The 24,253-nt window shown below is 39.4% G+C and overlaps 1 pseudogene; it reads right to left on the bottom strand.

Annotated features, from left to right (window-relative positions):
• Window positions 1-17,233: 17,233 nt before the first annotated feature.
• LOC114634047 lies at window positions 17,234-23,741 on the bottom strand (annotated as a pseudogene).
• Window positions 23,742-24,253: the final 512 nt, after the last annotated feature.

The following is a 24,253-nucleotide window of genomic DNA, read 5'->3' as shown; positions in this document are numbered from 1 at the left end:
ATACTAAATTTGTTTTTAGAATTGTATATTGCAGAGTACACGGCCTTGGTGTATCTACTCATCAAGCAAGCTGAACAGACCAACTCGAACCTCTGATGTCCTGGAATCTCAGCTCAATGCAGTGAAGACACAGACACCAGAGGCCCATCAATTTACTCCCTCACCCCTACCCTGGGCCAGAAGGCTGAAGATCAGATGCTCCAATGTTTTGTAGAATAGACATTGTCCAGGTGTTCAGAGATCTCTATAAATTGGCTAAGTTTTAGAAACTATGCTTTGTGCTTCCCATAATTTCAGTTAATTCAATCATTCTGGATTTCTGATGGGGTTGAAGACTTATAATCTCATAGCCAATACCGGCTATTTACTTTGAGAGAAAAGACTTGAGAGGATGGTTTTCAGCTGACATTTATTCTAAAGCGAAGAAAAAAAAGCCAGGTTCAGAACTAAGTCTTTTAGTTAGGAGAAATAGAGGTTCTGGTTAGTCAACAAAATGATGGACTGGGTAATAGGTCTATCTTGTAACTTACTGATACAAATTGGTATAGTTATACTCTAATTGTATTTTGAGAGAAAGGTTTTATCTTAACAGGAAGGGTGATATGTAGAAGAAGCTAAGGTGGGAGGAATAAGGAGAGGAAGAGGAGGAGTAAGGAGAGGAGGAGGAGGAGTTAGGAGATTAGAGAGAGAGAGAGAGAGAGAGAGAGAGAGAGAGAAGGAGAAAGGGGGCATGGGTAGGGTAGGGCAGGAAACATGGAGGCAGATATTCGTGTGGCTCTGCCAGTCAAAGATAGTTGGTATATCTAAGTTGGGTTACACTTCTGATTGTATGGGCATCTTGTTATTGGGCATTACCAAGCTTATAAAGCCTTTGATTAACATTTTAAAAAAAAAATAATAATAAATACACATTAAAAAAAGAAAAAAGAAAAAAAGGGTAAGGAGGGAGGGTGATGGAATACATGTGACAGGAAATCAGATGAGAAAACTAGCTGGAGGAAGAAAGGGAAGGGGCAGAGGGAAACAAATCAGAATTCTGATGACACATGTATGGGGATGCTGTAATAAAACCCAGTACTTTGTATGTTAACTTAAAATACCAATAAAGAAAAAAAAGCAAAAAGGAGGTGGGATAGGATACGGGGTTTCTGTGGGAGGGATGGGGAAAGGGAATAACATCTGAAATGTAAATAAATACAATTTCCAATAAAAAAATTGAAAAAAATATTGAATTAAAATTCTCTAGAACCTTATGGAATAAGGTTCTCATAGAACTTATGGAATGAATTATGTATTACATATTATATAATATATATGGAATACATATTACATATATTATATATATGAAATATTATATATATAATATGTATGGAAGAATATATATGAAGTTTATTAGAAGGACTTACAGGCTGCAGTCCAACTAATCCAACAATGACCATTTATGAATTGAAAGTTAATGGGATCTAGTAGTTACTCAGTCCCATGAGGCTAGATTTCTCTTCTGGTCTTCTGTATAATCTGGAATCCAGAAGAACTAAGCTCTGTTGTGCTATTTATTTATTTCAGTCACTGACCAGGCCAACTATCTAAGCTGCAGCGGCTCTGCCTAGCCCAGATGCCATGTTTTTCTGCCAGAGGCCATGTGCATGCTGCAGCTAGAAATGGCCAACTAAAAGCACCAGCCCTGCCACCCACGAGACATCAGCATGGGAGATGGCTCAATCTTGCATGCTGTCTCTGCAAAGCTAGGCATTACCCAGGCCATCCAGCCATCCATGCGGGCCCAGTAAGAGAATAAGACTCTAATTCTTATAGATTAATCAAAGGCTTATATATTTGGTAATGATCAGTAACAAGATACCCATACAACCAGAAGAGTAATCCAATATTCAACCTAGACATACCAACTACCTTTAATAGATACAGACACATGAACATCCACCTCTGTCTCCTCTCGGTCTCTTCTCCTCTTCTCCTTACTCAACCTCTTCCTCTTCCTCTCCTAGCTCCTCCCACCTTAGCTCCTCCTACAAAGCTGCAATGCAGTCAAGGAATGAATGTGCTGACAAAGTGAAGGCAAGCAGAAGCATGAACACACCCTTTCTTCTTCCAAGGTCCTTATACAGGACTCCAGCAGAAAGATCCAAATTAAAGATATGCCTCAAGATTTGGAGTAAAGGTGTGTCCTACTTCAAGATCCAGATCAAAAGCCTGTGTCATTCTATTCTCAAGGTCAATATCAAAGTAATGTCTTCTTCTTGCCTCAAGATCTAGATCACATGTGTGACTTCTATTTTTGGATTATAGTTCATTACAGATGCAGTCAAGTTGACAACCAAGAATGGCCATAACAAATACAAAATTGACAAACTATGCCACCTGGGCAAATATTCCTGTGGAACTATGTTTTGTTTAAGAACACATGACCTTTTTGGGAGACTGTGGTTTTGGCAGTCTTGAAAATGGTGTCCCAGTGTGTTCCTGTTCTCTCTCTCTCTCTCTCTCTCTCTCTCTCTCTCTCTCTCTCTCTCCATCTCCTCCCTTAAAAATGACTCCATTTTTAATCTTAACGAATTCTTAACTCTTGCTCAAAATATGTCTTCAAAAATATCACTTATCATGTAGTTAAGTTGTGATTATTCCCTGGTGCCAAAAAAGATCTGTCTACTAATTGAGCTCCTGTTTGCTGCTCCCACATCAGGTGAAAGTGATCAGCCATTAGAAATCACTGTCTAAATACTGTTAGTTGGGATATAGAGATGGTTGAGTGGTTTAGAGCACTTGTCGCTCTTCCAGAAGACCCAGGTTGAGTGACAGCATAGACATGGTGGTTTACAACCCGCTGTAACTCCAGTTCCAGGGCCTCTATTGTTCCCTTCTGGCTTCTTCAAGCACAAACACACAAGTGATGCATAGACATACATGCAGGTAAACAGTTAAATACAAAAGATGATACAATAATTTAAATTAAGAAATAATTCCACTCATATTTGAGCAACAAAGAACTTTGAAAAATGGTTAGGCTAAGTATACTTGCCATTCACCATTACCTCTAATTCCATTCAATCTGTAGGCCTGGCATTATTCTGTTACAAGTACTTGCCCAAATATTTATAAGCAATGGATGTGAAGGTTAAAAACAAAAACACAGAACAAATCTGGTGAATACATTGGAACACATAATCCTGTGTCTGAAAGCAAGCAAGAGAATTAAACAAGAGGAAGTGAGTGACACCTACTCTAACCACAGCTCTTCTGTTCTTGCATGTCATGTATCATTTTCTCCAGAAAGGAGATGAATCTAAGAACAGCATGTAGCATTATCAATGTAATAGATAGAACTTAGAGTATCATGATCATTTGCTATCCTATGATTGGTTTGACTTAAGAGAGAATAATATAGAAATATATTTTAAACAAAAGCTGCATTGGGGATATTGCTAGTTACACATAAGCATTCTGAAGAGTTTCTTAGAGTTATGGTGAGTTGCATGCAGTAGTTACTGACCATGAAATTCTAACTCACTATTCTCTGGTGTGAACCAAGATAAGCATGAACAAGGAAAACATTAAGAGGGCAAGAGGCCCACAGACAGAGTTATTAAAATAACTGGCAAGCCTAGGATGGGTAAAATTCTGCATATTGCCTTACCAACCTAAGACAGAAGTACATTGCTTTTGATAACGCATATTCCATGATGTGTAAGGAAGGTATTCTTGTCAGAATGACCTAAGACATACTCAGTCTTGTTAATAAAAAAAGGGGGGGAGGTAGAGAGCATTTGAGGCTGCTTGGCAAGAAGCTGACATGGGCCTAGGACAAGGAAATGGGCTGCTTAGCAGGAATATGGCATTGGATAAGAAAAAGGAAGTAGGTTTCAGGCAGAAACTGACATTAGGCTAGAACAAAGAAGTCATCTCAGACAGGAATCTAAATATTAGGCTAGAACAAAGAAGCAATTTCAGATATGAATCTAAATATTAGGCTAGAACAAGGATGTAAGCTTCAGACATGAAAATGACCTTGGGCTAGGACAGGGAAGTAGGCTCAGATACTTTGGTCATCCTGAGAAGCCCTTAGAAACAATGATCACAGAAGTGTTCACATAATTGGGTTTAATGCCTTACTTTTTCTTAGACTATTTGTGTCTATTGTCTTGCTTGTTCCTTGGCTATTTGCATCTATTGTATTGCTATACCCTCAACCTATAACTGACCTTAGTACATGCATGTAATTAAAATGGTATTAAAAACTTAAAGGAGAAGGGGGGATGGTATAGGGGGTTGTAGGTAGGGAAAATGGAGAAAGAGGATGACAACTGTATTGTAAATAAATAAATTTTCTAATTAAAAAAATGCCAGAAAAAAGAGGGCAAGAGGTTCCTATGATATGGAGTATTATTCTAACATCAGTTCCTGTCCTTGCTTGCTGCTTGAATTTCTTTTGCAATGGCATCAACAGTACAAAGAACATTATGTTTGGATCATTACCTAGAACAAGGATTTCCTCACATGAAATCTATATCAAGGCCTAGTAAGATTGCTCAGTAGTTTAAGGCACTTGCTGCCAAGGCTAGTCTAAGTTCAAACCCTGGGATTCACACGGTGGAGAGAGAGAACTGACTCCTTCAAGTTATCCTCTGACCTTCACACATGAAATTTGCCACACATACCCATCCTCCCTGTACCACATATGCCCTAAATAAATGTAATTACACTTAAAGTTTTTTATTAAGTTGTCCACATGCAGTTAGTAGGTCTTAGCTATTCCTTAGTAAGTCTAGGTGATATTGAGGACTCTACAGCAACATGATGTATACTTCACTCAGCAGACAGATGAAAAGGAATGACAAAACAGGGCATTTAATACGCATTTTCAAATATATCAATGGTTTTCATCATGTTCTCATATCAAGAGTACATATGTATTCAACTGAGAAAAATAATCACAGGCCATAGAAATGATAATATTCATAGATTTTTGGAAGAATTCAGGAAAGAGAAGTAAAAGAAATACAAATATATTTGCTCATAACATCATTCTTTACTAAACTGCTGAAAACTACAGTGGGCTGAAGAAAGGACTTTCCTTAAATATAGAAAAGCAGAAAATGTAAGGTCTTAAGCGAGAGACTGTAAAATCCATATTCAGTGTTATGCAATTAATTCTCCTTGACTTTAATTCATAATTTCATGAACCCACCAGTGTGTCTGTAACAAATCTGGAAACTTTCATATAATATTTATGATCAGAAAGTTATCAAGGCTTTCAAAATTCCTTAAGTCTTCTCAATGAGTCTAATTATACATATTCAAGGAATCAGCAGAGCTCTCATTAACAAAACTCAGAGTAACCATGGCTAATGTTCTAAAAGTCAAGTAACTGACAAAGAAGATTTAAAATGTTGAAGTCATACAAATGAGAGTACCAGTCTCCAATATGATCAACACAGGAGCTGGACCCAAAGAAGAACAGAAATATACAATAGATAAGTTGGAAATTTAAAAATAAGAGGCTTAAAGGAAAGTAAAATTCCCTGTACAATATCCAAGTTCTTAATGTTCCTGTACTATTTGCAATTGGTAAAATGCAACAAACTACCCTTAGTATACATATAATTGGGTAGAGTCACAACCTGATTCTTTTAACCCTGGTTAAAGGATTGCACTGTACTGAAAGTTCTTGCAGGGTGTGGAAGTGACAACAGTGCCAACACTAAAAGATCACTAGGTATAAGTGCTCACACATATTACAACATAGACTAACTCTTATTTAGTCTACTAAATAGGAGAGTAATAATAACTAAAAGTAGCTTGCTGTACTGCTGTGATCAGTTCTAAGGCCAGTGAGAGTTCTGAGAAGTCATTAAGTTACTTACTATTCCCACATGAGGACCTTTAATATTTGTCATCATTTCCTTAAGAGTTTCCTTCACATCATAGAGACCTGAATATCATCATACATATTTTATGGTTCTTATAGAAATCAATGGCTCACTGAGATGAAGTGGTACATACCTTTAACCTGAGCACTCGGGAGGAAGAGGCAGGAGGATCTCTGTGAGCTCAAGGTCATTTTGGTCTACATTGTGAGTTACAGGCTTGATAGAACTACAAAATAAGACCGGTCTCAAATAAAATAAAATGTAATTCAATGTCTTAAAGCAGAATACTTGCTTGTTCATTTAATAGATTAAATATTACTTTCATCAACAAAAATTCTTACACGAAATTCTTACATAGATTGTTCTATTATATCTAATATCAAAGCTTTTTCTGTTAATTTTAAAAACATATGATAAGTTGCCATCTTATCTTTAAAGTTTTATCCTGGAACTCACTTGGTAGACCTCGAACTCAGAGATCTGTTGGAATCTCACTAGTGAGTGCTGGCGTAAAAGGTGTAAAAAAAACCACTGCTAAGCTTCTTTAGGATTTCTTAATATGCATCTTAAAAGTTAAAATAATAATTTTAGATATTATAAATACATATTCCGCAAACCTAAATATTATTAAGAATAGTACATTTTAGAACCCTGTTTAAAAAAATAGAATGTTAAAGAAAATAAAAGAAGTTCTCACAACACACTTTAAATTTAGGATTATGCTAGGTTTTGAATTTGTTGCCCAGGCTTCCCTTTGGACATTCTAGATGACATGAACATTTATCTTCTCTTCTTGATGTCTTTAATTTGCTTCTGAACTTATTATTTCACAGAAGTCTTAGGTTTCCACATCTATAACACTGGAGAAAGGAAGGAAGGAGTGGTAAAGAACTGCCCTTATGTATATGTTGTTAAAATCCTTAGAAAATATTGCACATTTCTCTCATCAAGCACACAGGCCCAAGAAGAAACATCATTTCCCCAAACTTTGTGGAGTCCATTAAGTTCCAAAGAGATATATCAAAAAAAGGTGTGAAAGGCTGTTTGATGTTCTCAGATTAGAGTGAACTATCCAGTGCATGCCATAATACTTGATTTCTATCTCAGACCTGTTGAGTCTATACTGAGAGGAAGTCAAGTGCAACATGGTTGCAAACACACCTGCATGAGAGTTTTGGCTTTGGGAGATCATCAACTTGAATAATGCATATCGGCTTTCTAGTATACAAATGGCATTGCTCTTTCTTGTATGGTTGTCTGTTTGTGCCTTTTTCTATCCCATATTTGTCTTCAAATACAACACTAATACAATTTTCAGAGAAAGGGATTGAGGACATTACTAGAGAAGTGATATGCCTGATGTGTATTAGGAACAAACTGCTTTAGCCCTCCCCATTAAAGCAGTTAACCCAGGCATATTTGGATACAGGTTTCTGGATAGGGAAGCTGACTGTCTTCATTGTTCTCTGGGAAATTTTAGCCAACTCATGATGATTAAGTTGCTCCAGGAAACATTTGAAGCAGGAAATGTTCTTGAGAAACTTGAAGTTTTAAAAGTTAGAGGACTGAAGAAACAAAGGAAAAGCAACACTGGGACTGGATCACTAAAGAGAGGGGTGTTTATTGAAAGTACAAGGGACAAGACAGACGAAGAAATAGCTGGGCCTACTGGATTATTGGGAATTGCTGAGCTCCTCCACAAGGGGGGAATCTCTAATAACAGAAAGTATGATTTAGAAACATTATTGGGGAAAATGAGAATATATATGTATAACATAAAAGGATAAAAGGATGGGGAGATGAGTATGGACACCGGTGAGGTTCCTTGGATTAGTGAGCTGGCCCTCCTGAAAAGATTGGAACACACTGATGTGACTCTGGCATCACCTGCCTAAGGAAACTAGGACAAAAGTTCTAAGACATAGAATTTGAGCTTGTGGAGGAGGCCTGGAGGACCTAACATTGCATGTGGAAAGGAGCTTGAAAAGCATTGTAGAAATAGACATTTGGATGAGAAACAATGCAGAAAAATCTATGTCTTAAGTTGATTTTCTGAGGTATTTTATTACAGTAATAAAAAGATGGCTACCATAAGAAACTGATCCTGAGAATGCTGTTTATAGTATGGACAATGCCTGATAATGGGGTTTAACAATGTTCATAGATTTTTCTGGGGATGTTTGGAGAATGCTATAAGTTAAGGTTAATGACTACTCCCTGTGGCTGATCAGAATGCTGACAGAAATACAATTTCATAGGTTTACTGCTAAGAGTTTGACTTCAGTCTCACAGGGGACTTTAGATCTAGACCTCTGAGCAGTACCGGAACTGTTAGGACATAGTGACTCTTAGAGATAGATTAATTTTATTTTGATTTAAGATGTGGACACAAGTCTTGGCAGACCAGTGCAGAATGTAATGGTGGTGTTTATCTTTACTTTATTCTTTCATTGAAAATGTAGGGTTATTTTTCCTCACATAACATCCTGAATACAATTTGCTCTCCCTCCTTCCAAGCTCTTACTCAACATCCCCTTCCATCCAGATCCACTCCCTTTCTCTCAAAAGAAAACAAACAAAAACAAAAAAAAGGCTTCTCAGGGAAGCCTTTTTATTATTATATAATATAGTATAATATAATAAATATGACAGAAAGTAACACAGTAGAAGTGCACAAAACAAATAGAAGGACATGAACTCAAAACAAGGCACAAATATCAGAGATCATTTATTTTCACACTCGGGAATCCCATAAAAACATTAAACTGGAAGTCATAGTATTTACACAGAGGCAAAGAGGATATGGTTTTGACCTTCAATGTCCCCTAAAGCTTGACATGCTGAGTTTTTGATCAGTGTGGGGCACCATACTTAGAATGGAGCCTTGAGGTAGTGGGGTGTGGAACCTAGTAGAAGGAATTAAATCACTAAGTGAATGCCCTGGAGGGAATATTGGGAACTCAGTACCCTTCTCACGTTTTGCTTCCTGTCCACCATTAAATGAGCCACTTTGCTCTACTCATCACGTTTCAACATGGAGTTCAAATCCAAATCAAAGTACCTGCCACCCATGTATTCTGAGACCATGAGTCCAAATTAGTATTTCCTTTAGGTTGTCAATTGATTATCTCATCCTTTGGCCTCAGTAACAATGGTGTGGTGGTGAATGAGAATGATCCCTGTAAGCTCATACATTTGAATGATTGGTCCCTAGTTGGTGAAAGTATTTGGGAAGAAGTAGGCTATGTGGCCTTGTTGTAGGAGGTGTGTCACTGAGTGTGGACTTTGAGGTTTCAAAAGTGCATGCCCTCCGTGCCCCACCATCCCCACGATCACCACACAATGCTCATTGCTTGTGAATCAAGATACAGCTCTCAGCTATTCCTATTGCACAATACCTACCACCCTCTTTGACATCATGGCCATGAACTCACCCTCTGGAACTGTAAGTCTCAATAAATGCTTTCCCCTGTAAGTTGCCATGGTCCTGGTTTTTTTATAACAACAAAATAAAGTAATGAAGTATGGATAAAAAGCTTATAATCAGAAATGGGACAAATTAGAATGAAAGCAGAGCACAGATACCCATGAACATTTCCTACTCAGTGACTGACAGACTTGCTGTGAATAAAGGGAATTTTAATGAATTAGGATCGATATATACACACCTATCAGGATTCACTCTTCCCCTCCTTAAGTAGAGTATACCTGTATCAGTAAAGAGGTGTCAATTGAACCAAATATAATAACATTAAAACCTGGTTTTCCCCTTTGAGAAAAACCACAAGGGATCTAAGTAAGTGACAATTGAATACTGAAAAGGGAAGCAAATGGGCCATGGTCACTTCTGCTTAAACTGTATTCAATTCTGCTCTAAGGGTCACTTGGTGCTCTCCAAGTGATGTGCTTCATTTCAAGACTGTCATATAAAATGAAACACGAAAGCAAGCTTTACTTGTTTTCCATAGATGGCATACAAGTCCTTCATCCATTCAATCACTTCTAATTATTAAAAAAGTCTTAAATACATCTAAATGAATAAAATAGTATCTGTTATAGCATTACAATATAAACCATGGACAGGAGTCTATGATGTCTGTCCTATGAGGGGCTCTACCAGCAGCCGACTGAGAATAGTGCAGATATTGACAGCCAAGCATTGGACGGAGATGAGGAACCCCTATAGAAGAGTCAGGGGGAGTATTCAAGGAGCTGAAGGGGATGGCAACTCCATAGGAAGTCCAACAGTGTCAACTAACCTGGACACCTGGGAGCTCTCAGACAGAACCACCAACCAAAGAGCGTAAACGGGCTGGTCGGAGGCCCCTGGCACTTATGTAGTAGGTAAGGACTGCCTTATCTGGACTCAGTGAGAGAGGATGTGGCTAATCCTGCAGAAATGTGATGCCTCAGGGTGGGGGAATATAGGCACCCTCTCAGAGGCAAAGAAGATGGGGAGTGGGGGAAAGAATTTTGTGAGGGGTTACTGGGAGGGGGAGCAACATTTGGGATATAAATAAAATAACTAATGAAAAATAAATAAAACTATATAAACCTTTATGCTCATGTAGTATTTAGAATAAGCAAGCATTTATATTTAGACAATAAAGGTTTTTAAATAAATATAAGATCTGATAAGCAAAATTTCTAATGTTTCCATTACCAGAATAGGTAAAAGGTAATAGATTATTTACCTTAAAGACTGTGTCCACACCGGTAAATATCTAATAAATCTCATGTTTTAGATATGTTTCTTTTTATTCACATGCAATGTAATCACTCAGCCATCAAAGTAAAACAAAAAAGTAGGAATTTTGTGCCCATAACTGTTATAACTTGCTTTCTGTAACTCACAGCACACTGCTTGCCCATATTGTTCTTAACCACAAAAGAATTATATGCTAAGTGATTATATCTAAAAGCAGAAGATGAACTTCATTTGAGACTTGTTTAGTAGCATTTTACAGAAACTGTAAAAAGTACCCAGTAAGAATTGGTTGGTGTATACTTTTTAGGAGTCATATTTCCACAGTTCAGCTGCAGAGTAGGTGTGTTATCACTAATAGTATGCAGAATGAACCTAAGAGGGGAAGACATATATTCATTATACACACAAAATAAATACCCAGTAGGTAATTTGTCTGAAAAGGTGTTAATAGGGCTTCTACTTAATCAAAGGCAACCACTTGCTACTGACCTGATTTTATTTCTAAAAGTAAAGCTGTAGTGGTTTTTTTTTTCCACAGTACTCACAGAATCAAACACACATATTTTTGCAACCCAAGATTAAGTAGTAACTGTAAACACTAATATCATCAGGATCTGTTGTTGGTTGTTCAAGTTCTTGCTCCTCATAATGGTAACTCAGAAATCTGTTACTACTCCTGTCTTCAAGTTCTAAGCTACGACAAAGTCTTTTTGATTTAGAATTTTGTAGATCTACTGGGATCCTCAGTGTCAGCAGGCCTTCCCAGTATATTCAAGTAAACAATAATATCCTTCAGACATTTGTTTCAGCTCAGCATCTATATTTTCTGCTTATGTAAAGATTCTCTCCTACTCCTCTCTTTGCAGCAGATTCTGGATGGCTCTGTTTCTTCCAACTAGGTCCACAGATGTTTTAGTTTTTGCTGCTGTAACATGACACTGCCAACTCTTATTCTTACTTTTTCTAATCCTAGAATTGACTTAGTTGTACTTGGTGAAGAAGGTACCTCCCTAGATCTTGTAGCTCCAAGCTATCTGTCCATCAGACTATCCACTGGACCCCATATCATCACAAAAGTTACTACTGAATTAAGAGCAGGTAAGAGTAAAGAAATGTTTACTAGACCAGTGTTACAAATACAAGTTGTAGCCACCATCAATCATAGTAACAGTATTAGGGGTAACCACAACAGTGGTAGTTGTAGATGACAAGTTCCATGAGAGCCACAGAGGCAGAAACATTTGACACTTCAGTAAGCATCAAGGTCCATGAACTACCAGTGAGGGCAACAGCAGAAGATGCTAGAACCAATCTTAGCTGCAGATAGAAGATGACAAAGTAAGTGTGAAGATCTCTGAGACTGCACAGTAATGAAGGGGCAGATCCAAACCCTGACCTACTCCCTCAGGGAAGAAGTGAAGTCCTAGCTGAAGAGTGCTAGACTCCAGCAGCCTGCTTTAGGTCACAACTAGGTGTTTTAGGTTGAATTTCCCCAGGAAGCAGATGGGGAATATTTTAAGGAGGGAACATCTATGAGAATAAAGGGAGCACCACTGAGCAAGGGAGAAACAAGTGAGAAAAGAGGCCACAGTTATCAACATGGTACTCAGGACATCTCTAGTATGCTCCTCAGAATATTCAAAATCAAGGTGCTGCTGCTCCAGAAAAGGATGAACGGCAAGACTTGTGGAAGAGTACAGCCCACTCCACTCAACAATCTTTCAGTGTTTGCGTGGTTTATGTTTTGTTTTGATGTAATAATGGCAAACAGGAGATGGAGTGCACTTATTTCTTATGGAAATGTATAAGAATGATTTATAGATAAAAACACATGAAAGTTTTCATTACTAAGTACCAATCTTAGAGCAGCTGACCAGCTTTTCTTTTGAATTCTGTAATTACATGAAACTATGGGAGTGAGGGTAGGGCCTACAATGATCAGAAGAGGGTATGATGCTCCATGGAGCTGGGGTTACAGTTGAGCTGCTTCAAGTGGATGCTGGAAACAGAACTCAGGTCCTTTGGAAGAGCGAACAAGAGCTCTTGACTACTGAACCTTCTTTAAAGCCTTCAGCTTTATTTTTTTTTTTTGAAAAATGAATTCCTCATTATCTTTCCCCTTACAGACCAGGAAACTAAGATTCAGATACTCAGTTAAGTTCACACTCTCATGGCAGTTGTTTCAAAACTAGAGGCTGTTAGTCCAATTCTCCAACATTTGACACAATCATATATTTTCTTTTTAAAATGTTTGCATAGCCAGGCAGTAGTGGCATAGACCTTTAATCTCAGCACTTGGGAGGCAGAGGAATGTGGATCTCTGTGAGTTCAAGGCCAGCTTGGTCTACAGACCAAGTTCCAGGATAGCTCCAAAATCCCCCAAGAAACAAAACCAAAAAAACTTTGCACTTGTACAGTCTGTATACATATGTTCATTTCACTGGGCATGTGAATGCCACAGCATATGTGTGGGAGTCAGATAGGTGAACTCCCATCTCTCTATAGGAACACTGGAGTTACATCCATTTCTTGCTTTACCAGAGTCCTAGGGATATAATTCAGGCTTCATGATTATGAGACAAGGTCTTTTACTCACTATAATATCTCCTCAGTCTTGACAATTGAATCACACATATGTATGTGTAAAAATGTATCAGACATTACTGGTGAGTAAAGTGTTAAGAATCCAATTTTCACTATCTTGCTTTTCCTTTATGCTTAGTTTCCAAGGGCTGGTTCAAAGTGCACAGGTTCATTACCAATCAAGTACCAATGGTAGTCAAAGCAAGTGACTTTAACTGAAAGGCAAAAACCATCGAGTGATCATTGATTCCCTTCCCATTTTCCTGTCACTTATTCTGCCCTGGCTGGAAGGGATAGAGAGTTTCGGTGTGCTGCCCTATCACGAAGCAGTTTTGAAACTCTTCAATAATTTATCCTTCGCTTTTTCCCCCTGAGACTGGGTTTCTCTGTGTAGCTCTGGCTGTGTCCTGAAACTTGCTCTGTAGATGAGGATGGTCTCAAACACATAGAGACCACCTGCATCTCCCTCCTGCGTACTTGGATTAAAAGGTATGTGCTAACACTGTTCAATTTAATTTTTAATCTTTTTAAGGAAAAAAACTATAAAAATCCAAGGAAGTTCTGTGTGTAGTGAATCCCACTGTGTACTGTGTGTTGTCTAAAAGTCAATAGCCAGATGGTCCCATACAGAGGCTTTCACAAATAAATGCTCTCTTTTGTGAATAAGACAACATCAAGAAGAGTAACACAATAAAATGCCCAAGAACACACTTCTCCCCAGTTCTGGCTGCCTTCTCCTAACTTGCTCTCTTTGCAAGGCTGTGCTTTTCCACTAGTATTTGTCAGTCGGTCTCTCATATTCCTTCTACTTCCTTTTCTGCCTACAGCATCCTATCTTCTCCTTTGGATCCATATTCCAGAAATATTTACCTAGATCATACACTTAAGGGAAACAACACAATTTAACATTATGATTCAGGACCGTGGACAGTGCCACTATGTTAACCTGTTCAGGGAGCAACTGAAAATTTGACATATTATTAAACATATTTGTTGTGGTAGTTAAAAATGGGTAAGTTTCTGGTCACAATAGTAAAACTCTGGACTGAACTGCTTTATTTCTCTTCATGGGAGAAGGAAAAGACAGTAACACTACCAAAAAGCACAAATGTCATATAACAGCTGTCCAGTGTTACCAGTTATGAAACTTTTAAGTGACTGTTCCCAGTAATAAAATGGAACACAAATCTGTGTCTTTTAAACTGCATATCTACAATGTCCATGCAATTATCTGAGGTTGGATCAAGGATAAGAATTGGATGGCAATTCAGTCATTCTCACTAGAAAATGCAAAGGTAGTTCTAGATATAAAATGAAAATCAGCATAGGTCATTTTTCTTTGATGATATAAATAAAAAAGTCCTTTGATGAATGTGTCCTAACAATTAAAACAATCCCTTTAGCCATCCTTTGATACCAGTAAACTGACAAACAGGTCACATGAACTTCACCTTAACAGCAGCAGCGTGACAACTTACTATCTTCTTGGCAGCATGTGTGTCTGCTACCCAGGCAGTGGTTATGCCACCTACCTGTGGGCAAACTGCATGATAAGCTAATGCCACTTGCCTATGTACACACTACATGTTCCACAACTTGAGAGCTTCACCTACTACTGATAGTTCCTTCAATGTTAGGAGGTGATCACCTTGACACATACTCCTGCCTTGTCTTCCAACCTGACAAAACACTTCAAGTGATGTCAGATAGCTCACCTCCCTACATTTGAAGCCTATTGTACCAACAATGGGCAAAGGGCACATGTTAACAACTCACAGGCGTCTTCTGGAATCTAAGAGCTCATCTTTGGCTGCTTACACATATTCTAGACACACAGTTTGTGAAGAGTAATGAACTCTTTTCCTCTTTTCAATGAGATAACACTGACCCTTCCTTTTAGTATGATCTCAACTGAACAATATTCAATTAACACTTTACATGCTGCCTCAGTTAGCACTTTCTACAGTTGCACCTAAGTATCTTTGCTGGCAAAAAGAGCATGAAGGAATGAGAGGATGAGGTTTATTCAAGAATGTGGGTATAAGCTGGGCGGTGGTGGCACACGCCTTTAATCCCAGCACTTGGGAGGTAGAGGCAGGTGGATTTCTGAGTTTGAGGCCAGCCTGGTCTAGAGTGAGTTCCAGGACAGCTGGGGCTACACAGGGAAACCCTGTCTCAAAAAGAAAAGAAAAAGAATGTGGGTATAAAGAGAAGAGTGGTTTGAATGCTCCTGAGAATTCTCATTCTTCCAATAATTTACATATTCCCTCCACAATGCTCCTGTGCCACAGGATCCAGCATGATGACGTTTTTTGCTTTTTATCCTAAAATGTTTTCATATGTCTTGGCGCAAATAGAAACAAGAAACCAAGCAAGTTTCCCCACACCCACCAGTCAGTCTGCTACACAAGTAGAGTCATGGGCTCACTCCTAGAATGTGAATTCAACTGGGATTTATATTTTTGTGACAGATTGTGAAGATTCAATAGAAGTAGCCAGGTTGCCTTTTTATCAATCATTGCTTTCCCTACATTCTAGAAAGACCAAGGTGGAAACCCACTTCAGTACCAAATCATCTAAAAATTTTATAATCACATGAAGAAAGAGGGACTCCTTGGCACTTGGGTCAAAGACTGACCTTGACACACTGTCCTCGATGCTTAGTTCCCCCAACTGAACAGCTTCTTCCAGGTTCTTACACATCTACTGATCAGCTTCTCAATGTCTCTTGTATGGAAAAGAAAAGCTCACATACACAAGCTTTTGGCTCTCTGCATAGAAATGCAGAAAGTTATTGCTATCACCTGGCAACAAGACCAACTAAAAAAAGTCTTCAAAAAGTATTAAATTCTTTAATGACAATTTTACTTTTTTGTTTTTTGTTTGTTTGTTTGTTTGTTTTTAAACATGGTTTCTCTGTATAGCCCTGGCTGCCCTGGAACTCACTCTATAGACCACATTAGCTTCAAACTCAGAGATCCTCCAGCCTCCGACTCCCAAATGGCAGAATTAAAGTACAATGCCACCAAATCCCAGTATGGTAGTTTTATTTTAAGTAGTTTGATTTTGATCATAAGTCTCATTCCAAAAAATAACTTGAGGTTAAGTCTGCATTTGTGGGTATATGGCAGACATTTTTGACTAAAGGTTGGTTCTTGAAATACTAAAAGTGATTTCCACCAGAGTCAAGTCAACTTTTTAAAGCTGTAGTGACTGGGTAGCTTGCAGGAAGCCTAGCTCACATACCTGATGCACCAACCAACAATCTCTATATACTATGAAGAGGGCATCCCATATGTATGTATTTTTATGTATTTCACTTCCAATAATGAACAGTCCCCAGAAAGGTCTTTGGACTTGCTAACTGGCAGGAAAAACACTAACCCAGGTAAGACAAACCAAGAGACCAGTGGCTCAGTCAGAAATGTATGTTAGAACGCCTCTAGATCTGCTGCAATGAGACAGAACTGTTTTAAAATCAGGTTGAGATCCACTGTTTTTGGCTCTAACCCACAAAGGGCCGAGGAATGAATACCTCAAACCCCTCAAATTCTGATTCAAATACTTCCACCACTGTAATAATGTCTATTTAATCCTTCCTACATAATATTTATAATTTTGTTATAACTCAAAATTATTGAGCCAGGCACTAGGAGTCCAGGTGAGTTACTGTTCTATTCACTCACTCTTCCTGTAACACACTTGGAATCCAATGTAACCACTGACTCCAGCATAGAAATCCTGGGTCACAGCACTTCCTCATTTGTAAAGCCATGCATCTATAGCAGCAGCCTATATCAGTGATACAGGAGGGAGCTCTCTCCAACACTAAATGATAGAACATCTAAATTGTTCATCAATAAGAAGAGATAAGCATTTTATATTTGAAATTTTATGGCAGTTTATTAGGTTCAATGATGAAAGCTATGAGAAGAATTCTCCCCTGAAAAATGTTTTTTCCTTAGAAAAAAAAGAAAGGAAGATCCAAACCCTCTCAGCATAGCCACAGATGCTGTGGCAGTCACATCTCTCTGGAGACAGGGACAGTCTATCAGTCTCAAGAGTCACTCCCTGGAGCAATGGGATTGTAGTCAGGATCATCCTCACCATCTTCTAGCTCCAAACCATCCATTTCTTGGAACAATGACTCATCCACTTCCACGTTGTTCCCAGCTGTGAAGAGTAAGACAGCTTCACCTTATAATCTAGAAAAAACAAAACTGCGGTGTGTGTGTGTGTGAGAGAGTTTGTGTGTGCGTGTGTGTTTTGGGGGAAGAAGGGGGTGGGGATAGTGGTGACTCCCAGGCTACCAGTGCAAATCCTTCTGATGCTGATCAGCAGAGACTCTGACAATGGAAGAGCAACTCCAATCTTCACAGTCATAGCCTAAAGTCTTGCTATTTTAAAACAGGCTCAAAGAATACTTAAGGAAAATATAGCAAGCTATATTTGAAAAGCTATATAAGTTGAAAATGAGGACTCACTGGTGTACCATCACTGAGATCAGCCCCACAGCTCAGCTCACCTAGTGGCAATAGATATGCTGTAACTTCTTACTTAATTGACTGTCAGATGGGACTTGCCTAGTTCCCTTTACATGCAACAGATGGCAAAGGCTCTAAATGTCTAAGCCCTGTGAGGAGCAATGGCCAGGCTCTGCCTCAGCAGAACCACCCTGAAAACGGCCTGAAGTAGATACAGAAGGATACCACAGCATTCCTCCATCTTTGCAAACATTATCTTCCTTCCCTCTTAAGAGGCTAATCTACTGATATTCAATCCAATGAGAATATAGAGAGCCTATATAAACTACAGTCTGTGTAAATAATGCTAAAGGACTGGAAAGATGGCTCAGCCATTGAAGGCTAGGCTCACAGCCAGAAGTACAATGACAATGCCCTGAGTCAAGGGCAGTGGAGGCTTCTCAAGCATCTTCAGGGTACACCTGAATCCAACATAACATGAAGGTCCAGAAAAGCAATTCTAAAAGCATGTAAAACATACTTACAAAACAATAAGATCTTGATATTTTCAGTAAGAAGACAAGAGTCTAGAGGAAAATATCAGGAAGTAACACAGGTAGGGCCAGAGTGAAATGGAACTTCATACTTTTTCCCTCTACCAAAGAATTCTAAAGTTTTATGGCTAAATATGAGTTTCACATTCTCAAAAGCAGAGAAGTAACTATAGAATATTCAAGACTCCAAGACACTCAGATATTCATGGGTTGGAGAGATGGCGGGAGGACTGGCTGCTCTTTCAGAGGACCCAGACTCAATTCCAAGCACCTGCATGGTAGCTCACAGATCTACAACTCCAGGTTCAGGGATGTGATACCCTCTTCTGGCCTCCGTGGCCACTAAGCCCAAATGCAGTGAGCATGGTAACATGCCATCCACATCTGTATACATTAAATAAATAAATAAATAAATAAATAAATAAATAAATAAATAGAAAAAGATAAAGACATTGAAAGAATGATTTAAGTGGCTACAATAAATCCATGCAAAAACAATAAAACCTTCAAATGAGAGAAGGAAATTGCTGGAGTACATTTCCAAGGTAGACTCAGAAAGTCTCTGGGGAGTTGAAGAGATTCTTTTTCCTATGAGAAGAAAGGAGTCAGGGATAAGTGAAACCAAGCATGCTTCTAACCCTAGTATTCAGAGGCAGAGGCAACAGGATCACTAAGTTCAAGGCCAGTCTGGTCATAGCAATTTTCCAGGCTAGCCACTAGTATATACAGTGAGGCACTACTGAAACAAGGGAGGGAGAAAGGGAGTAAACTAATGAAGTTTCTAAAGCACAAGAGAGTAAGATGAATGAAGGAGCTGAAATTCCTCAGCCAAGCAGAAGAGAATATCCTAGTGAATTTCTGATTTGTTTGGTTTTGGGTTGTCTGAGACAGTCTCACTCTGTAACTCACACTGGCCTATAACTCACAGTGTAGAACAGAACAACCTCAAACTTAGGCAATTTTGTTCAGTCTCCAAGTGCATAGATTACAGATGGTAAGCCAACATGCCTAGCTTCTAGTTTTGCTTTTAAGATTATAAAAATAAAATATAGAACTATCAGCTAAAGAAGATAATAATATATTTAAGGGGAAAATACACATTGAGGGCTAACAGTGTAGCTCAATGACAAAGCAGTTGATGTGTATTCCAAGGCCCTAGGTTCCATTCTTATCACCAGGAAGAAAGGAAGAGGGCAAATGTTTGTAAAAGCCCCTGCAAGGTTAAGAAGAATGTTTCAGCAGTGGGCCACATCAGCAGTATCTACTCTTTTCTGGCAGATAATACAGGGCATGTTTGAGAAGCCAGGCCTAGAGAACTCCAAAGGACAGGGTAGACATAAGAGGGTAATGACATGTACAACCTGAAAAAGGTGCGACTTTAACCAGGTGTGATGAGCATGGGGCCTGTGTAAACACAAGCAACCCATCAGCTCCAGGAGGCAGGAAGAGGCCCATGCTGCCCTTTGCTGTGTGGAAAGTGGGAAGGAAGGCCAGCAGGTAAGCATCTGTGGGTGGGCATGACATATGCAAAAGAACAGGAGGGAGGGGTGGAGGCAAAGAGGTGAAACCTAAGGACAAGAAACTCCAACAACCACACAGTAGGAGAAAGGCAGGCTGCTCTTCAGAGGATGATGGAAGTTCTACATCTGAGGCTTCTATAAACTGTGAGTGGACTGTGGATTCAGTTCTCCCACATCTGGCATACAGACTTTCAGCAAAATGGTCACCTGAGTCATGCTGTACCAGTTTCCAGCTGAGGAGGCTTATATACTATAGCTGCCACCCTTGAGGTGCTTAAGTCATCTGAAAACTTAAAAACATACATTGCTCTACAATTTAACATTTATATTGAGTGTATAAATTGATCAACTGTTAAACCTTCAAAATTTTGTTTTTAACAGATTGGTAGGAAATCTTCACACTCAATAAAAATAGTGCGCTGCTTTTCATAGATACTACATCCACGAAGAAGTATAACAGTATCTTACCATCCTCCAGGAACTTGATATCAGATGTATCAAGATTATGATCTGTTTCAAATAACTGTTTCCCTAAAATAAATAAATATACTCAATTCAAATAGCGTAGCATTGCTTCATCTCCTATAATCATTTACAAGGGTAAGACCCAAAAAACAAATCTGAACATCTGTGTTTCTGGGAATTTCAATACATTTATGAATTGTGCAATAGCATAGAATGCAAGACATGTATTTACACTAAGACTGAAAACATGAAAAGCCTAGGTTCCCCGGGACTGGAAAAGTATGGGCTTGATTCTATCTCTCTGAAGGCTTTAGTTCTCAATATTCTTGTCTAAGAATTTAGACTACAAGTCTAGATTCACCAAATACAAAACAGAACAGTAGTATACACAGCAGCTATGAACTATGTGTGAAGAGTGTAAGTATGTTTGCCATGGAAATTTATCCCAGTTATCTCAGCTGTGTGGAGATGGCATGAGCTGTGGGCTAGGAGGACTGACCAGGCCAGAGGCACCATACACAACACTTAGTTTATTTTTCCCTGCTTGTTCCTCTTCTTTCATTCATTTCTTTTTAATTTCCTGGAGTTCTGCGTCAAACTTGGCCTTCCAACTCAAGAAATTCTCAATCGTAACAGGAGTGCCATGGAACAGTTTCTTAGAAAATGAAAGACACAAATGTCATGTCAATGAGATAATAATTTAACAAATGAGGCCAAATGATTGTCTTCTAGATACCCACAGCCACACAATGAAGCATGGACAGACACTACTGCCTGGACTAGCTCTCTACTTAATTTTAGCATCTTACTCTGGAAAAGTCAAATTTTAGAAATATTCTTCTTGCAAAACTTAAAACAATAAAGATAATGTGCAGTGCACTTACTGTTCTCCACAGCTTTTTATTACTAAGAAAGTTCTTAGTTTTAGTATGCTTTCAATACATATCAATTTAAAACACTACCACCACATTTTCACTTTAGAGTCTGGAGTTGGCCCTGTTTATATTGCTGTGAAAGGACTTGTTGGGAAGCACTTACATTTCCTGACCTCACACAAGTGTGCTTTATCAACCTGTCATCTGTTACTCACAATATGTCCTCAACCAAAATTTTACTCTTAGGAAAATTTACATTTTAGTCTCACTTTTGTGATTTCCAAAAGCAAGTTACTAACATTATCAGAAAAAAAAAATCAAAGCTGGGGAGCTGGAAAGATGGCTCAGAGGTTAAGAGTACTGACTACTCTCCCAGTAGTCTTGAGTTCAATTCCCAGCAACCACATAGTGGTTGGTAACCATCTGTAGTGGGATCTGATGCCCTCTTCTGGTGTGTCTGAAGAGAGTGACGGCATACTCACGTACATTAAATAAGTAAATAAATAAATAAATCTTTTTTGAAAAATCAAAGCTAAATATCAATGAAGATATGAAGAGATGTGAAGAATATGAAAAACAAAGTTTTCAAGTATATGGTCTCTGCCTCTTCTGCTTCCTTTTCTTTCTCTTTTCTTCCTCTCTTCTCATTTTTATCTGATCAACTATTTCATTTAACTTGTCTTGAACAGCTGTCACGAGGGTGAACGTCTCAGATGGGTGTAAGCAAAGTTAGTTAAAGTCTCTCATGCACACCCAGAATCCCATTCCCATCAAAAAGCTTACTGGATACTAGGACTTACCCACAGTTTGAGCCTATCTTTACTCCCTCTGTAGGTGAAACACCCAGACTATGATCACAAAGGACCCCAGTGCCCTTGGCTTCCCTTTTCACTATTGTGTGGCCTAAACTTAATCAACACCACTGGTATTGCATCATCCCTCCAACCCTCAGATCCCTGGACAGAGGGATGGCAAAGGGGAGAGGGCACCCTTCTGGATCTATGAGGCCACTCTGGAGGTTGGCTATTCTGACTTCTGCCCTTCTGGATGTCACCTGTGTAGTAGGCTGTATATGTTTGTGTGGGTGTCATGTGAGAGAGGCTGCACTCATCCTCCCTCTGCAGTTACACCACCAGTATAAATCGCTTCATTAACCTGTCAGTCAAAGCCTGATTCTCTCTAGCTCTCCCACTCCAGTCTGGAACAGCTCTTGCCCTGCAAGCTCCTGAACACTGTGCCATTTGGGGCCACTTGAGCACTTTCCCTGTGCAAACATGGCTGCTTTTACCTTGATACATAACTTCCTAAACATTTCTGTCTTACCCAGAAGAGTCTGGGGCCAGGTTACTGAGGTGTAGCATGTATATAGTAGTACAACATTACCTTAGTGTGTGTGTAGCTGGTGTGTAAGCTCTGGGTATGGAATGGCTTCTGAAAAAGAGAGTATATTGGACTAATATGAGAAGGTATGCTTGAAGCTGTGTGACCTTAGACTTGTTTCCTCCCTTTTCAGAGCATCAGCTTATGTGGTCTGCACTAAGTGAGCTCTGATGTTCTTTCAGCCTTGAGTTCCAATGAGTGTGGTTGATTCCCGACCTACAGAGTTTTACATGTGTGTTTAGAAGTGCCTATGTCCTCTCCCAGCTATTTCCCTCCCACAGATCCAAGGTACATTGAGCAGAAGGCTGGCTACAGCAGCAGCCCTAAAAGCCAGAGATTGTTCCCCAACTAGAGTCTGAGGTTCTGCATACCATCAACTTCTGGTATCCAGTCTGAGAAGAGACACATGGATCACACTTACGCTAGTGCTATAACCAAAGCCCACTTGTCTACAGATACACATCATAAAGTATATACCTACACAGAGATAGAGTGAAAAGTTATGGCCCCAGGCAATTCCCACCCTTGCAAATATTGTCTGCAATGTTCAGGGTCCCCTGAAAATTGCAAGGTTCCTTGTTGTGGGGCCTGGCTTGCTGCCACTAGCCAGGCCTACACAGAGGATAGAGAAGGTGTGTTGCATGACAGGAAAAGTTGCCATTCACCCCACTTGTGGTTTCTTTATTGTGCATTAATGAAATCCTGCTTCTTCTGGGTTTTTTTATTCTTTCCACCTATTGTGTTTAGACAACACATTAACAATCATTCCTTATAATTAGACTTCAGTTTTAGGCTCCTTTCTCCAGGGAAGCAATACAAAGCTTTTCCACATCTTTACATCATAAACAGGTTCGGGTACTCTGATTGCCACCCCTGTCCTGTCTACTCTGGCCACTGTCCTTCTTTTACTTCCTTTCCTTCCTTCCTTCCATTTCCTCTATCCAGCCCCTGCTCCAAATGTACAAGGAAAAAAAGAGAGCTGATATGTGCACACAAGACCCCAAACCCTCTTGCTCCCAATGTCCTCCTGTCTGGCCTGGCCTGGCCCGGCCCTAGCTGGATGAGTCTAGTGGAAGGATTAGTCATCTTAGACTAGAGATAGTCATTCCACAGACCAGCAGGGTGGAGCACCATGCTGTTGGGTCTCCTATTTCCACCAAAGCTCTCTGGCTGAAATCTCTGAGTGCTCCCAGATAAACTCATGCATACTATACTTGTTCACATACACATATGTGCTGTGCTGTCTACCTGACACTTGCAGCCACTTGCATGACAGGGGAGTCTCTTGTTGTTGCCGTCTGCAGCCATGGATCAACCAGGTTCTCCTGAAAGGGGGGCTGGTAATGAAGAAATGAATGGAAGGTGAGAGAAAGATGAAGCCAAGACAAAATTTTCTGATCAAGGCCCGAAGTTTAATGTTCACCTCTTCAATTTAAAGGGAAAGCCCCTCCAAACCCCTTCTTGTTTCAGCCAGAGATGAGTAGGGGAAGCCATCTTTAGTCACAGCTGGAGATGTCCCAAGTCAAGCTCAGTGGGCAGCTTATTCTTCTAAGTTCCTGTGGCAAGTTGCACATGCAGTCAAGGTGGGTAACTCCACCTAGGTCCTATTATTTGGTCTATTGTGGTAAACAAGGTCTTTTCAGGCCTGCTCAAGGCTGGGAGAAGAACAATTCCCCCTTTTTAGTTTTCTAAAGATGAGCAGTGCTAGCAGCTGGACAAGGCACAGGATTTCATCCTGATTTCATCCAGTTTAGGGTAAAGAGTGGCCTGGTAACCATGCCTGGCTTAGGTTGGCATCTATATTGCTCCTTATTACCAGT

The sequence above is a fragment of the Grammomys surdaster genome, unplaced genomic scaffold (assembly GCF_004785775.1).
Source record: "Grammomys surdaster isolate TR1022 unplaced genomic scaffold, NIH_TR_1.0 842, whole genome shotgun sequence".
NCBI lineage: Eukaryota > Metazoa > Chordata > Mammalia > Rodentia > Muridae > Grammomys > Grammomys surdaster.
Note: the sequence above shows the minus strand (reverse complement) of the source record. Positions and strands in the feature narration are given on the sequence as shown.